The sequence below is a fragment of the Ambystoma mexicanum genome, chromosome 10, assembly GCF_040938575.1.
Source record: "Ambystoma mexicanum isolate Mex_15411 chromosome 10, UKY_AmexF1_1, whole genome shotgun sequence".
Lineage (NCBI taxonomy): Eukaryota > Metazoa > Chordata > Amphibia > Caudata > Ambystomatidae > Ambystoma > Ambystoma mexicanum.
In genome coordinates, this window is record NC_090932.1 from 754906953 (window position 1) to 754925242 (window position 18290).

The following is an 18290-nucleotide window of genomic DNA, read 5'->3' on the forward strand; positions in this document are numbered from 1 at the left end:
TGGTTCCCCCGTGGCTATGCTGTTGGCATCACATAGGGATGCATCCTTTGGGGTCACTCCTTGAAATCCACCACCCGTGGAAGAAATCCTGTGGAAGTCTTTACATTCTGCTGCTTGTCAAGACTTTCAGCCCTATCCAAATCCCTTTAGATAGGGTTGCATTTTTGGACTTAAAAGACTTGCTGTGCAAAGAAACCCTCTCTTGAAGCTTCAACTAGGATAATGTTGCACTAATTTACCAGTTTCCTCCCTTAAAGTAACTTTACTATATGTGTTTGCAGAGTAAATGTATTACCATATAAACTGTTAGAAACTGCAGGTGCGTGTAATAACCGATAATGCGATAATATTGTCTTTTCACTTTCTAATGTTGCTACAAATGTAACTGCAAACAAACACAAAAGTGAAAGTGTTCTTTGTAGTGTATTCTCAAGTTTTCCGAAGTGTTCTAATGTGAACGTCTGAAGTATTTAAAGTGATTCTGATGTATATATATGATAGATATATAATTTTATATAACTTATATGTGTAAGGGTTTCTTTAGTGTGCATGTCTAACTAAGGTTCAGTGTACTTACCTACAGATCACATATTCCTCTTAAGATAAGCCTGACTCCTCAGCCACTCTACCAAGGACTTGAGTTAGTAAAGACTGATACTAAGAGTTGGAGATGTACAAATCACTGGGATAGCTTACTAAAGTCTTACTACCAGTAGGACTCCAGGAAAACACTCCTAACAATCAGCATTACGCACATGACAGATTACAAGATTGTGTCTAGGACCAAGCCAGCTGTACGAAAATACAGGAGGCACTTAATAAATTTACTTTACTACAATCTACAATTGCTGATAAAAAACGTACTCTGCCGCCGCAAGACAACCTCCCTAAACATCAGTCCAATATCCCCCCTCTCTGCAAAGATTCAAATTTGAACCTGTATCACCCTAAGAAGTACTCAAAATCATACAATCCCTCAAACCCTCCAATTGTCAAGGTGACTCTTGCCCAGCTACTGTCATCAAAGATGCAGCTGGCATCCTTGCACACTTCATCACATCGCTGATCAACTCCTCCTTCCAAACTTGCAGTGTCCCTACTAATCTAAAACATTCCTGGATGCTTCCTCTACTAAAAAAGCCTTTCTTAGATCCTAACATACACACGGACTTCAGACCAATTACCACTGTCCCATTTCTGTTAAAAATTCTTGATAAAGCAGTCTATAACCAAATACAAAATTTCCTGGAGACTAACATTGTTCTAGGCCTCCGGCAATCAGGCTTCAGACCACACCATGGTACTGATACAGCCTTGATCGACCTAAAAACACAAATTGATGACCTCAAAGATAAAGGCAACTCTGCCCTCTTGCTCCTCCTAGATTTATTGGCTGCTTTCGACCTGGTTGACCACGAGATCCTATGCAACCATCTCTCCTCCACCTCACACTTCTCACCAGAAGCTACAGCATTGATCAAGTCATTCCTAAATTACCGGTCAGTGAGAGTGTTCTCTGCATCAGAGGCCTCAAATCCAATCCCCATTACATGCAAAGTCCCACAAGGATCCTGTGTATCACCGACTTTGTATAATACATTTTCCAAAGCACTGTTTGACGACTTCATGGGTGTCACCTACACAAACTATGCAGATGACACCCAGATCCTTATCCCACTGACAGGTGACTATGCTAAGGACCTAGCCCTGATTAACAGAATCCTACTCAGCATTCAGGCCTGGATGGCCACACATGGCCTATGCCTGAATGATGATAAAACTAAACTCCTCCTCCCAGCTACCCCCACCAACATGTCTAAACTCGGTAACCAATATTGCTCTTTTGAAATCGACGACAATACTATTAAAGTAGCCAACAAAGTCAAAATGCTAGGCTTCTACTTAGATTCCTCCCTAAATCTGAGTAAACAGGTCAGCGCCACTGCCTCAACCTGTGCCTACATGTGTAAGCTCATCCAAGCATGTAAACCCTTCCACTCTACCAAAAGCTGCACCACCTTAACCAGAGCACTAGTCCTCTCGAAAATTGACTACTGCAATGGACTTCATCTGGGAGCCAATAAATATATCACCCAAAAATTACAGATTCTGCAAAATAATGCCCTCAGGACAGGTACAGGTTTTCCCGTAGACAGCATATTTCCTCATTAAGAAAGGAGCACAAATGGCTCTCCATAAAAGAGAGAATTCAACTCAAAACTGCATCACTCACCTTCAAATCTCTCAACAATTCTGCCCCTCATTATCTCCCGGACAGACTCATCCTGAAACAATACGCCAGACTATCTATATCAGCTAGTTCTGGCTTTCTACAAATCCCTGGATATAAACTGAAAAAAGCACGGGGTACTGGCTTCCCGGTACTCGCGGGCCAATTCTGGAAAACGCTCCACACATGCCTGAGAACTAATCATTCCCTTCACAGCTTCAGAAACAACATGAAGAATTGGCTGAGAACTAACCACAACCACAATAGAGCACCTGAGCCTTCCTGCCCACATGATTTATCCCCCTTATGCCTCTTCTTTCACTATACTGCTGTACCTATGTAAACATGTCTATTCTTTCATGTATCTCCATTCTTTTCTGTAATTTTGACACTCCTGAATTTGTGTGTTGCATATATGTTAATTAAGTATACCTTCCTAACCATGTGTAACCAAGAAAATGCATTATGCTGTACTGCGCCCAGATACCTTTGGGTGAGGTGCACACTATAAATAAATAAACAAACAAGTGAAAGGACATTAGCAGCTTACATTTAGTAGATGACAAGAGGCAGATGACCAAGTATATGACACATTCTGGCTTATTCATGAGCAGCAGATGTATCAATCTCTCAGTGCTTAAGAACATGTTTTGCTAAAATGTATATGTATATGCAGTATGTGTAGCTATCCACCAGCAATGGTTGAGTTCCATACTAGAAATACAAGCTCGAACACACACATTTATTTATCTGTAGGCACATGAAAAGCAAACGTATTATCATGCCCAATCCAAGAACTTAAACGTATCCATGAAAACACGTGAAAATAAAGAAGCTCATGTCAGTGGTGTACTCTTGAGTTGATGTGATGATCTGGTACATAGCAGTTCAATATAGTTAATTCTTCACGGGTTCAGGAATGTAGGGCATGAAACCATGCATCCATGGTTAATGAGTCCACATTTCATGAGTTTGATCCATGAAACCACTGTTTGCAGAAATTAGTCAACCACCAGATGTGTTAAAAAAATGCAACTTGTATAGTTGCACTTTTACTTTGTTTAAGGACACATCTTCAAGACTTACAACCCAGGAGCTGACACCTAGCTGAGAATAAAGTTGAAGCATCATCAGCGAAAATAGCATCGGATGTACATGTTTGTGCACTCCTCCAACTCACCTGGCGGTAAGGGAGAAGATTGCTCCACCAAGCATTGGGCATTCCTGAAACTACTACCAGTAATGTGCCAACAGAACAGGAGGATTTGGAGGGGAACAGTCCGAAATCATTTGGGTTCTCTAAAATCAGAAGGAAAATGGACACAGCCAACTCATCTCCTCTGATACCTACTATGAAACCAGTAGCCCCGGATCTTTGCGTCAGTGGGGTTGGGCCATTCAAGACTGCAAAAGAAGATTGGGCACACGCTACGCTGCCAGAAGACTAGCATACATCATAGATGCTGATGCTCTCTAGCTGACTACCTACCTTGAGTCCCTTCAATGGGTTCATCATTAACCAAGACACATCAATCAGTTGATGACCTATATGAACAACTCAAAGGCAAACCATATGAGGGTCATCTTGACTGCATGCAGGACACTCCCAGAGAGTCTGGCTACAGGTAACATCCTGGAGGAGCTTGCAGAGGCAGTAATGGGAAATGAAGAGCCAGAGGACAGAATGCATATTTGAGAAATTCTCTAGATGTAACCCATTTTGCGATTCCGATATTTTCCATCATTTAGACAGGCATTTTATTAATTTGCTTTAATTGTATCTATGTTAGCAAACATTCACTACATATGGATGTAATACTTGTTTTACTACATTCCTATCCCTAATTTAAAGTGTTGCTTCAACATGTATGTAAGTCTCAGATCCAAATGAGAACATTATCTGTTCAATGTGCCCTCTGTCATGTGCTGTTTCTGCAAATGTTTGCTATTGGTGGATTTTGGTGATCTTCTTTCAAAATCGTATTTGGAGATACAATCTCTTATGTGATGATATTTTCATTGCAGAAAACTCTATCCCGGTAGAGTTTGGCTGTGTGTATTGGTCTTTTTACTAGTTGTTTGAGGAAGGGGGACTAATTGTGAAGTAATGGCTATGCTGTTCATTTTAAGAACCAAATGTAGTGGCTATGCTGTTCATTTTTAGAACCAAATGTTGACATTTAATTTCTCAGTATGGCGAGATGTTGGCTATCTACAGGGAGGTTAAAACCACGTTTGCCATGTTGTGCATGAAGCAAGGATTGTATAATTATGATATGATAAGTCATTTATAACGCACCTATACACAAGTGTTTCAAGGTGTTTAAGTCTCTAAATAAGAATAAAGCTCAGTGTTCATATATATGATTTTGAAAACTGTAAGAGAGATTTATAGTCATGCCTCTTAACAGAGATATCTCAATGTCAATGGATTTTTTGTGCAATAGTTAGATTTCCTCTTCTCCCTTACCTGTCATGGTGGTCTATTTCCATTTGTATCCTGAAGGGCTGGCTTTACGAATAACTGCCAAGTAATCATCTGTAAGTTTCCGTTACAAATAGTAGATGAATTTCGCCTTTACTGAGTGGTTCATTGCTGTCTCTGGAATATCATACTGTGGAAGAGACATTTTGGAGGTCTCTTGTGTCATTGTTTTCCTTATTTCTCCCATGAATCTCAATTTTATTCCAGGTTGTTTTTTACAGTTTTAAACAGTGGTGCATTTATCTTTGAAGAAGCTGAGCAGGCTTTGTTCCAGTCTTCTTGGCTCTAGTGGGACATGTTGATTGTGCAGGGTTATTTGGATGAAAGGGGTTATTTGTGGTTATGTGTATGCAAGATGCCTCTTGGTACGTAGTGTCAAAACTATATTGTTTATCCAAGTTGGTCAACCAAATTTACCTGGTGGATAATATGTCATCACAATCTGGTCTGTTGTCCAGATGTAATTTCCATAGAGAACAAAACAACATTCTACATGCACATACATACCTATGTTGATACACAGAGGCACACTCACACACCACACACTCATACACCCATGTGCACACATGTGCATTGCTATCATCATTATGATAGACTTATGTTGATGTTTAATGTTTATTTAATATACATACAGCTATTAAGCTTTGTATATACAACAGATAATACAATACATCACATATTACAATAAAAACAATCCCTAGGTTTACAAAAATAAAACAGTAAATACCTAAAAACACTATTTTGCGTGAGGGTACATTATTCATCACATCATATAGCTAGACATTTTAAAATCTCAACAATTCGCAAATAAAATTTAACTATAAAATACATAAGATTAAGATAATCACCTTGCATAAATGCTTTCCATATTTCATCTATCATACATATGTTGATTTGATTGTTGTACGATTTAAAAAACATAATTCTCAACTCTTTTAGACTTTCACAACACATCAACAGATGATATAGGGATTCGATGACTGAACAGCCACACAGTCTACAGAGTCGAATACTCCTATCAAGACCTGTCCATGACACTTTTGTCTCATGTGCCACAGAAAGGTTAAACTTCATTAAAAGATAGTGATCTAAAAACATAGGGACCAGGAAATGCTTTGGTGTATTTTGGTACTCACTCGCGATTAACATAATATTGACAAAAAATGTCCACTGTGTGATTTTGATGCTATTGAAACTAAATGAAACTCCTTACAGTACAATGCCATTTTCCTCTTAAGCCACCTCCTAAAGGGCTTACTGGTACCTTATTAGATATCATTACAAAGCCTATTTTCCAATGCTCGAACATGGACTTAATAGTGCCCAGGACTCCCAATGGTTTACACTTGTCAATTTTCAAAAAAGCAAACATATGTGCTGCCACAATCGTACCGTGATTTAGTTGCATCAAATTTACGTAACTCATCATGGAACAATTTAATTATTCCGCTCGAATGCATTTCATGCTGAATTCTAGGTAAAGATATTCAATTGAGGTATTGGCGGGAGTCGCATAAGCTTTCTTAATATAGTTGACTTCAATTTAACTAAGCGAGATAGAAATCTATGTCGCCATACCTCAATCGCATACATTAAAATAGCACGTACCTTTGATGTATACATCAGTAGAACTGCCTGGGCAGATAAACCTTATTTGTGCCAATAAAAACACTGATAACATTAGCGGAGGCTAAGCAACGTGCCTTAACAGATGACCATTGGTGTTCCCAGTCGAGTTTACAAGTCAGCAAAATACCCAAATACTTATAACTATTAACTTTTTCTAATTTTAAGTTATTCATATTCCATTCATGTTTTTTAGAAGGAGGTCTAGCTGGAAAAAACATTGTTTTACTTTTCTCAATATTAATTCGTAGTTCGTTTCTAATAAAATACAATGCTAATGCATCCAGTAGCTTTTGAAGGCCGGCTGGAGTACGGTCAAGAAGCAACAGATCATCTGCATACGCCAGCCATCCCACTAATGATTCACCACATTTTACCAGACATGTTAAAACTAAATTGTTTAATTCCAATTCCATATCTGCTAAATATAGGTTATACCGGGTTGCTGCCACAATACAACCCTGTTTAACTCCACAACATGTAGGTAATGCAGCAGACAATTTCCCCCTAGCATCCAATCGTATCCGTACTAATGTATAGCTATATAGCAGCGTCAACATCTTTAATAATCCCCTAGGAATGTTCCAAGCTTGTAATTTAAGCCACAAGCGATTTCTCAGCATAGAATTGAAAGCGACTGAGAAATCTTTCAGAGCACAATATACATTAAGATTTCTGCGTTTACATGCATAATCAATGCTAGAAGTTAACACCATAAGATTGTGATTATTACAGGATTTTTCCCTAAATCCAATTTGATTGGGGGGCAGAATGTTGTTAATTTTCATCCACTCGGTGAGTTCAAGTAATACAACTCTTGCCAGGATTTTTAAGGGAATATCCTGCATAGCTAGCATTCTAACATTTTTAGGCTCAGCCCAAGAGCCTTTTTTGTATAGCGTTAAGATGTGGCTAACATGCCAGGATTTGGGCGATTGTACCAATCATTCCGATTTTTGTAAATAACATATGAAGAGCTTCGGGTCCACAGATCAGGTTAAGCTTAAATGGGAGGTTACAAGACCCATCTGGCCCCACTGCACGCACATTTTTGCAGTGAGTGATTATTAGCACTATGTCAGTAACTGAGGATTTGCATATCCATTCTTCATTCGGTATTCGGCATTTCTCACTCATACTTTCCTTACAGCCCAATGTTGCTCTGATATGATTTCCCCAGGCCTCCTCGGAAATGCAATTTATCGTTATATCTCTTTTCTTGTTTTTCCTAATAATATCCCATATCCTAGATGATTTGTTAGAATGAGCCAGTAATGCAATCTCTTGCCACTTCACTATTTGAAAACTTTTCTTATAACACCTTACCCATTGACGATATTGCTTCTTAATACATTTTACTTTACTATATATTAAAGTAGCGTCTATACCAGGTATTGCCTTACATACAACAATCGCTATGTCACTTCGTACTTTTTTTTCTTCACATTACTGATGACTTTATCGTAGTGTTTATATTGACCTTTATTGGAACGTTCTAATGCCGATTTGTATGTACGTTTCTCTGTCACTTGCTGTTGTATGATTTCCATCATCTCAGAAAACTGGTTTATTATCATATTCCCATCATTATTTATTGCTGACCTCCTTTCTGATATAAATTGTGGGAGGACACGTTCAGCAACTATGTTAGCATGCGACAGATTGTTGGTATGCCAATGTATTCTATTATTTCCATCATTACCATAGAGATGGTCATTTGAATCGTATTCTGCTGATATTTTATCTTTGTTAGGCCAGCATAATTGTATGCACAATGGAAAGTGATCACTGTCCTCACGATAGACCAAACCCATGTCTTCGATAAAATCAATTCCCTTATTATTAACAAATACATAGTCGAGGACAGAGGCAACTTTCCCACCCACCCTTGTAGCTGCCATTGCTTCATCACTAGGCATGTTTCCCCTGCTTATTATTTTCAATTTTATTCGGGGACGATTTATTGGATAAGTTAGTAAAGCCATTAAGTGTATAATTAGCTATCTTAGCATTAAAATCGCCCACTAATATTATCGGTAGATTTGAACTATATTTTGTTAGGATAATATTAACCACTTTTATATTACCCTGTGTTTGCGACATATTTGGAGCATCGTAGATGTTAATTACATTGACTTCTTCCTTTAGATGTACTAATTTAGTAGCCAGAATATTCGTTGTTGATTCGCCCAACATATCAGCAACCCATAGAAGTTTTACGGTAGTCAATAGCCCACCCTTGGGCCGCCCTAGCTTTCCTTGAGTTTTCACTTGATGAACTGAACTATGTCCATCGAAGAGTACTTTGTCTTTAAGCCAGTCTTCTTTTAATGTTACGATAGTGAAACTTTCAAGCACAGATTCTAACCCTTCTTCTGCAAATAGGTGGCTATGACCCCTTGTATTCCATGACATTAATAGGTAAAATAAACTAGATTCCTGCAAAAAATGCTTTTTAAATGCTACTGGAAGCAATTGATGATAGCCAATTTCAGAAATGGCTAATGGGTGCACTACCATATTAATATTAACTTGGCCTACCTGGGACACCTTCGTACCAGAGAGCTGTATTTCACTGCTTAGCTCCGGTAGTGCTGTACATACCTCTTTTCTCAGCATAGATACAGAATTGGGAAAAACCTATATATTGTTAGCCATTGCACTATTCAGGGTAATTGCAGTAATGCGTTTCTTAGTTGTTGCTGATATTGTAACAATACTACTATTGTAGCCCATACACAAAGGCTCTTTCTCAAAGCACATAACATAATTTAAGATGGAATCACTGTAAAAACATATATTTGATACGTATAACACAGGCTCTTCAATTTGATACACCAATTTTATGTCACAGGCCCTAATAGACCTTAAGGGTACTATGCAATGGAATAGTTTTGATATGGCTACTCTGTTCAACGGCAATTGATCCTTTTCATGAAAGATCAACTGTAGTTGAAGAGCATTTGCTACTGTGCTGCTATCTTGCAGCTTACTACCGCCTGAATTCTCGGCCACATGTTTATCTGTGGCCGTCAAAGCACCAGTGTTCAATTTGTGTTTCCAAATGTCAGTAAGGGTACTTTGTTTGTGGATGCCATCTAGGTCTAATTGTACCAATTTTGGCATGGCAGCATTGAGCACAGATTGTGGCGAAGTGGTTACATTTACCACTTCAGGGTATAGACCATCTTGCCCAATAAGATTAGTGTCTACTGAGTCTGAGGCAATCACTTCAGACAGTGGTGCCTCTAGCTGGGCATCCAATGTAGCAGCTCTAATAATCTGATTAGAGTTTCTGATTACTTTTTCTTTTCCTTTTTATTTTTTTCTTAATCTGATTTTGTTGCCATAGATAAATGCATGGTTTAATTTAGATTTCAATTTGGGTTTGCTATTTGCCACATGTGAAGGTTTATTACTAGTCACATCATTGTGTTGCACAGTTTCCAAACCAGATATACTAGTACCACGTTCACATAATATTTTTCCACGGTTATTCATGCACTTATGTATAATAAGTGCCTGAATATCAATTTTCGCTTCTAAACGTGCACATTTTGCCACAAGATCAGCAAATTCTCAATTGCATTAAACATCATATTAGATGTCATGCTAATGTCACCCATGCTTTCGTTTTTACTAGCACTTGGATCATGCAGGGCCTTTGTCGGCGAAAATACAATAGGTTCTGAACGGTATGAGATCATAGATTGTTTTAATCCGCAGAAGAAAAACCCATCATTCAACCCATTGGGACCCCCTAAAACCAAACCTGTCTCAGATGTAGGCATGAGATCTATTTCCTTAGGAGACATTTTCATACAACCTAATGAAGTAGAGTACTCACAGAATGAAGGCGCCATGTCCTGGCCCAAGAATACGGCTCTGTCGTCTTCTAACTCACTTACAGCGAGATCTAAGTTAGAATTCATGCTCTGCCCATCCGCTACATTACAATATATTTGGGCTTTTGCGTATTCAACATTCCCTGCAGGGATTTGCAGAGCACTGAGCGCGGCATCTACTAATATACCATCTATTACATTCATTTGCTCAACAGAACAAATGACAGCCTAAGTTACTAGTCAATTCAGTAGCCGCTTCTACATTGCTAGTCGATATACCTAATTTCGGATAAAAGTCTTTCATTTGTTTACTTATTGGTTTTGATGTCTTTGAATGTGAGATTACCTTTGGCAAGCAGATTTACCGCCCCGGCAATGTTTTTAAGGTATAATACCCTGCTTCTGACTCTTGTTACAGCAAAAATAATTAAGTTTGTGAAACAGTTAAAACAAGATATTGCCACTAAAATATACAACACACTGCAACAAGCCTGGCAAAATTAAACCATCAAACAGGGAGGCTTCAACGTGCACTCAACAGATATCTCACATTATCACTTTCACTTGCCCTTATACGTTATACACAACTGATACTCCGTTTCAGCGTGGCTCAACTCACCAAAAATCGCTGAATCCCCAATGCGAGAGGCAAAATTCAAACAGTAGTCAGAGAGCATAAAACCATAAAACCACCTCGCCATCCAATAATTATATTTTGCTGCCCGCCCCACGCGACACAGCTAACAGCCAACAGCTACTTAATAAAACAACTTGCCAAGGCTTATAAAGATGTTCGCATTCAAAGTGAGGAAATGTTTTACTAGTCACAACCCAAAATCAAAAGCAAGGTCTTGTTTGTTAATTTATTTTCTTGTGAAGATCTGGTTGACACACAACATATCAAGGAAGACAGAAGTATATCCTAAATAAGACATCAAACACATGGTGTAAATGCCTGAACATATTTGAGGCTAGTCTACCTGGATTCGGGGAACATAACTCCTATGTCACAATGAATGGAAATGCACTCAAAATATAGGAGATGCATGAACGTGTTCAGTTCAGATGTTTCCAAAATATTTTCATCCAAAGCATGATTCTTCATATTTGGATGCAACATGTGTCAAATTGTTTAATTCAAAACATGTATGTTCCCTTTTAGTAAATACGTGTCTTTTCATGGAACACATAAGCAATCATTGATGACATAGCCCTGTCTTTCCAGTACTGCCAGAGTACAAGCTGATTCCCAAAATGAATGTGATTTATTAGCCTGACAGAAGCATCTGGTTTGTCCCATACAATTGTGCAATAACGGTGGGAGTAGACGATTTTGAGGACACATATGGGGTAATACGTCATGCACTAGCATTTTACCTCTACACGCTCACAGAAGCCATTTATGGATAAGTGGCTGGGCTGTGCTCCTCTATAGGTGCAGATATAGAGAATCAACCTCAAATATTGGGGTCAGGCTAAATACATCACCTATCACCCGGGAAGCCCCTATGACAACTTAAGAAGTTTGAAAGCAATCACCACTATGAGTCTCATCAATATGGAGACTTACTAAGTTAATTCTGGCCCTGTAATTAGCCCAAAGTAATGCTGAAAGCCAGGAGTCAGGTTTCTGAAAGAAAATGGGTAGGAGGTGGGATTGTAAGCATTGTGGGGAAATGTGATATTTTAGAACTAAGAATCATTTTAATAGGATTCAGAAAACCCCATCCTTTTTCTATTTCGAACAGACCTACTGGAAATAGGACCTTGATCTTAGTCAGAATCTAACCGGTTTTCAACCTGCACATCTATTGAATAGAAGCAGCCAAGCAGCACACCAAGTTATTTGATTCTGCTAGGTTTTCAATTTAGTGCATGAAAGGAAACGCATGCTGATAGATTAATTTATTCATGGGCAGGATCTTGTTCTTTTACCAGTTAATGATATACTACAATTAACTGCACTACTCGAAAAGAGCTGGATGACAGCAGAGAATGATCACACGGGGTGCAAAATATATACTAAGATATTTGTATTGTAGGCTGAGAGATTGCTCAGGTTGTTTTAAGGAATCAGTAATCTCTTTGTTCTCACATATTTTCATCAGACATGTTTCTAGTCCAAATGATTAACATGAATAATTTGAGGTGCATGTAGCATCGTTGCATCAACACCCTTAGTAAATTGAGGAAGAGGGAATTCACATCATTGATTGACACTCACAGCATGGGGTACGTATACAAAAAAAAGGCATTTGGAATTCATACAAGATTTTGCCCAAAAGCACTCCATTCCAACACCCACATCACGAACCTACCTACTCAATTTGAACGCAACCTTTGTATTTCTCAAGAGCAATCGTTTCTGTAGATACAGCCACATGGTCGGTGGTGTGTACTTCATCAAAATATAACCTCCTGTTGTCCGATATAATCTTGCCCAGTTCAAGAACCGCACGTATTCAGGTGCAATCAGCCTGTCCTTTATTGAATTGAGAAGCAATGTTCTTAGTCTGTAAATATTATCTTGAGTGGTGCTGCGGCCCAGCTTGGAGAGCACAATTATTGAGGCCTCAATGAATGATGCCATTATTGTTGGATTATAGTTAAAGAGATAATTTGTTTACATGTGGATTATCCCTTGAAGATTCTGAAGAATGTAACAAAATCAACAGTGATGCTGTCTGGTCTAGGGGAATTAACCATTACCCAGAAGCTGAATTGCCTCCATCACTTGCAAAAATGTGATGGGAGACTCAAGGCTTTCCAGTGCAGGTGCCGGTATCATGTGCTGAGTCAGTGAGTTTACAATGACATATTTTGTTTACTTTATTGGATGCTCTTGTGTGAATGCTTGTGGAACCTATCAAATACACATGTGATTGCATCATTCTTCATGTGTGGTTTACATGAGGGTCACTGAATGCAGTGACTTTCACCATTCCTATCATTCTTTATGTATCAAACCAAGAACCTGCCCTGTTTTTTATGCTAAAATTATATTTAGCGCTCCCATTGAATAACACTACTTTGGAACTTCGCAAACGAATGTCCTTGTTGTAATTTATCTCAAGTCTTGTCCTGTCCTGATGACCATTGATGTATGCTTGTAGAATTTTGGTGAGTATTATGATTGGCAGCTCAGAAGAATGTTGGGTGAATGTTGTATCTGAATGTTCCATGTGTTTCAGTTGGGGGCCTGATCTGATGATGTGAGGATTGCCGGTGGGTGTACTGCGTGAACTATGTCCTGTACCATAGCTGCAAGTAACTGGTTCAGAATATTTGTAAATATGTACACTAAAGACTCCTGAAACTACATACATCTGAGGCTCCAGAGCTGGTCTGTGTGTGAACCATTGAGCTTCATGTACATAACCACAACAGTACTTCAATTGGAATTTAGCTATCCTGAGAGTCTCCTGTGAGTCTCCTCTTTCATTAGCCATGTAGCACCATGTAGCACCTATTTAACTTCCTTACACTGTTCTTTAAACCCATAACATCCTGCTGTTCCCATCACATGGCTACTGTCATGGAGGAAATGATATGATTACACAGTGATGCTGCACAAGGATCCCTAACTAACAGCAGGACATTGAATGTATACATCTTGAAAATTAATTTAGAAACCCAGACAATTCTGTCACTAAGTAGAAAAGCATTGACCCTCCTGCAGTGTGATCTTCAATGCAAGGATGTCAGGTCATAGACTGTCTACACCAGGGTATGATGAGAACATTGTCCTGGTTCAAATGTCTGCATGCACCAGGAAAGTAGTCAACCTTGGATTTAACCAGCAGGAGCACCCAGTGATGACTAGATTCTCTTCTACCAACACTTTATACCGGATGGGTTCCATCTTGCATCCCCAAAGTGCAGATATGAGGGAACACCCTGCTATGGCGGAGCCAATCGCTCATTGACTCTTCTTTGCGACCCCTGTGTTAGCAACTCACAGTAAGTCAAACATTGAATGTCCATGCAGGCATCTGAAAGTTGGACCTCACTCTCTCTAACTATCCTCTGGCTCCTCTGTGCTGCGGAGCTGTGACTACAATGTTTCGCTTTCCCAGAGTGCAAGTACATTCTATTTGCTCTGCCTTTTCATTGTCCCAGATTTACTTTAGTGGGCACCTCAGAAAATCAGCAGGTAGTTTTGGGGCATAATTTTCCTTAAATAACAGAATCACAGGCCGGACCTTGGTGACAGGCCCCTACCTTTTCACAGGAATTTCTCTCTTTTCTGCCCCCAGACCCAGCATCACTCAGCAGGTGGTCGTAGTTGCACCCGCCTACAAGGTTAACACTGTCCGTCACCCCAAAAGCCTGGAAGGAGGCTTTGTCCCAGAAGGAATTTTGTACATTTGATTTTCCAACCTAGTGAACATCTATCTACCATCTCCATCGATTTATTACTCCAATAGCATGGCTTGAAATTTGGTCTAACCAGTTTTAAAACCCCAATTATCCACTTTTTAGAAGGGCTTCACAAGGCAACCATTACCCATTCACGCTTTAATTTGGAGTGTTCAATTGTTTACATTGAAAATGTATGTAGCTTAGCTATGTCACATTTCATGCATCTGCGATGCTTCAGTAGCTCGCCATGCTTAATTGGGATAAAAGGTTACTTTGCAATCCATTAGAAAACCTTAAACATACACATCAAATGTAACATAGGATACACTATGTAGGCCTAATGATTGATGGAGGTATGGACTATCAAGAAAATGTTTAAGAGGGAACATATTGGTTTGATGGCATAGGGACGTTGGCCCAAGTTGTGCTTAATGATGAGGGTGTGGGATGGAAAACAATTTGGACAGATGACAGTAAACAGCTAGAAATTGATAGATAAGTATAGCAAACTCAATGAGACCTATCCATGAAAGTACATTCTGTTATGATAAGGTAAAGGAGGATCTAAGAGAACAGTGAAGTAAATCATGTTTGGTGGAGAAGGAGCATCACCCTGTGACTAAACAACAAGATTCCCTAATAACCCATGCAAATGTAATTCAGCCCTCGTCTGAATTCCATTATGATATCATGCAAGAAGAAATAAAGGTAACTAGAAGCAGTCATTGTAATAGTGTGCTATTTAGGGATCAGTCAAACTATAGTCATACCACAAATGTAATGATGTCCAAAATGGTAAAAGACACAGCCTGTTAAGGTGATGCTGGTGATGCTGCAGTTACAAGAATCCGGCCTCAAAAGCAATTCAGGCCAGTGCACTGGCTCCTCACTTAAATGCATGCTCGATAGCAGTACTGTTATCCATCGGGAAATGAGCCATGGAATTAATTAATCCTTGTACTTCTTCTTAGTCCTTGATTGAAAAGGATCGTTCATTAACTGTGATTCTCCTACATGCCGAGCTCACTAGCCTATAATTAATGTTTAAGGCTTTCAGAGGGAGTTGCAATGCTTGGAACCTTTTTCTGCTTCTTCAAAGTAGCATCCAAAAAGTCCTGGTTTATGTACATAGAGCAGCTGCACCATTCTATCAGACCAATTTGTTTGGCTTTGTTCAGTTATTCTAGCACTTGAGTATATTTGAGCAAGTAGACAATTTAACTTGTGGATTGTTGCTGTTAGAGTTGCAGGTTTTGGAGCAAAGGTAATTTGCTCTTTGGATATCTAAAGGAGGCAATGTTTGATCCATGAGCATTCTCTTTAGCATCTTTGTGAGGAAACTCAAATTGCTTGTGGGGTATTATGTTTCTGTTTTCAATTTCATTATTCTCTGGATGTTATTTGCAGAAGACCCAAATTGATTTGCATAATTCTCCTGACTGTCATTGATACCTGAGATGCCCTACTGGAGCAATACAAAGACATAGATGGTTTTGAACATGAATGAGTTGAGTGTCACTAGTTTGGCTACAAATTCAGAGAGTGTGGAAAACGAGAAAGACTTAATTGGTGTAGATGGGCCGGGCTTCCACTTGAACCAAGAAGTGAGCAAGACTGAAATTATTTTTTATGACAGATTTAGGTGCTGCCATATTGTGCTGCAGAGTACAAACAGCTTGGGGGTGAGCATACATTCCTGCCGCTGCCTGGAAATATCAACAAAAATGCTTGCCAATTGTAACTGAAGTGCTTTGAATAGCTTCATGACAGGAAGGTAACAAGGTAATACAGTTGTCATTCTTAGGTCGTGAAGATTCCGAATGATCTTAACAAAAATAGCTAGCATACTAGGTCAGAGGCATTTCAACTAGTGCAAGTGCATGACAGGAGGAATGAGAGAAGGGGGCTGAGGAGAAGAGCATCCAATCAATAAACTACTGTACTAAGCCCTACAACTTGTCATACAGTGCAAGTGCATGACAAAGAGTGGGGAGAGAGTGTGGAAAGATGGGGGGAGAGGGAAAAGGACACACAGAACAATAAACTACTGTACTAGGCCTGGCGACATTTCAGGTTGGTTAACACTAATACGCCCGTGCTTGAGTATTTCAGGTATAACCAAAAAAGGGAGAGGAGACAGAGGGAGGACAGGACAGACAGACTTGCAAGGCCTAACACGTTCAAGGTTGTGCAAGTACGCAGACAGGAAGTGCGAGGGAGGGGGAGGGGACAAGTGTGCCCAGTCCAGCAAAGGACAGAGTGGTTGCCCTGCTTATGGAGTGAATTCCGAGTGCAGTATTGCCAAGCAGAGTGCAGAGTCCCCGAGGCAATTGCATTACTGGAGGGGGAGACTGGGACCTGTGAGGCTCTGGAGGTGCATCAGGAAACCAGTCAGCAAACTGAGCAGGTTGGGGAGTGACAGAAGGAGGGAATCAGGGTCAAAAAGAAAGGAGGTTAGCAGGGGAGAGGGAGAGAGAAAGTGGAAGAGAAGAGAAACTGGACAACTGCCCAATGGTTTGTGATCATGGTAAGGCAGGACCACCCGATGATGGCAACTACCAAATTGTACCACATGACACACCTCCTGGTCTGGAACAACACTTGTGTCTGCACAACTGCATACCATTTTGGCAGTATAATAAATGCACATGCAAAGATCATCTGTACATAAAACCCCTCAAGGTGACATAACAAGGAACACTTCCTGCTAAATATGTAATCCCACAGAGCAGAAAAAGAAACTTAATCCTGTGAGATGCACCTAGCCCCAGTGTACATTAACTATGTGGACCTGTTTCATGAAGTTGGCTTCTGTAATAAATCTTTTGTGGGGCATTTAACATGACATAACATATGTTACTATTATTTAAACAAGCCTGTGTGTACCTGATTGCATGCTGCATTCATTTCAATTGATGGCATTAAATGGCAGCTCATATAGGGTTACCAGTCAATTGGTCGAAAACATTTGGTCGACAGGACAACTGGTCGACACCATTTGGTCGAATGCCAAATGGTCGAATTTTTTTTTTTTTTTTTTTTACCCCCTTTTTGGTTTTTTTTGGGGGGTCCCCCCCAAACCCCTTTTTTTTCTTTTTTTTTCCCCACACGAAAACCCACAAAACACATATATAAAAAAAAAAAAAAAATTCGACCATTTGGCATTCGACCAAATGGTGTCGACCAAATTGCAGTCGACCAGTTTGCTGTCGACCAATTGACTGGACACCCTCATATAGTCCACACATAGTGCCTTTGTGTGTCATCACTCCTGAAAATTACTGTTTGAGCCCCAAGTGCTCCTCAATCAGTTGTTCTCCTAGTAACATAGTGGTAAATCCGCCGGACCAAATGGCGGTAATGATAATTCTGTTTCATGGTATTCTGGCAGATTTACCTCCGGAATACCATCCAACTCATAATGAGCCCCTATTCTCCACAAATGCCAGGCATTTATTTGAGATTGGCATCTTGACATTCATCCACAAGGAATTGTGCTTGATTACATACATCACCAGAACTTTGGGTCAATACGGGAAAGTTGAAAACAGGGCTAAATTATGCTAATACGGAATGCATGTATACCCTTAGTTGGATAGGTCCAAGGCAGATGCAATACAAGTGAAATATCTTTGGCAAATGTCCCCTTCATCTGCCAATTCCAATTCTGTGAATCATAAGGTATCCCATTACTTATGAAGAAAATGGGACTGGGTCAGGTTCCTCACCATGTCAAGCAGGA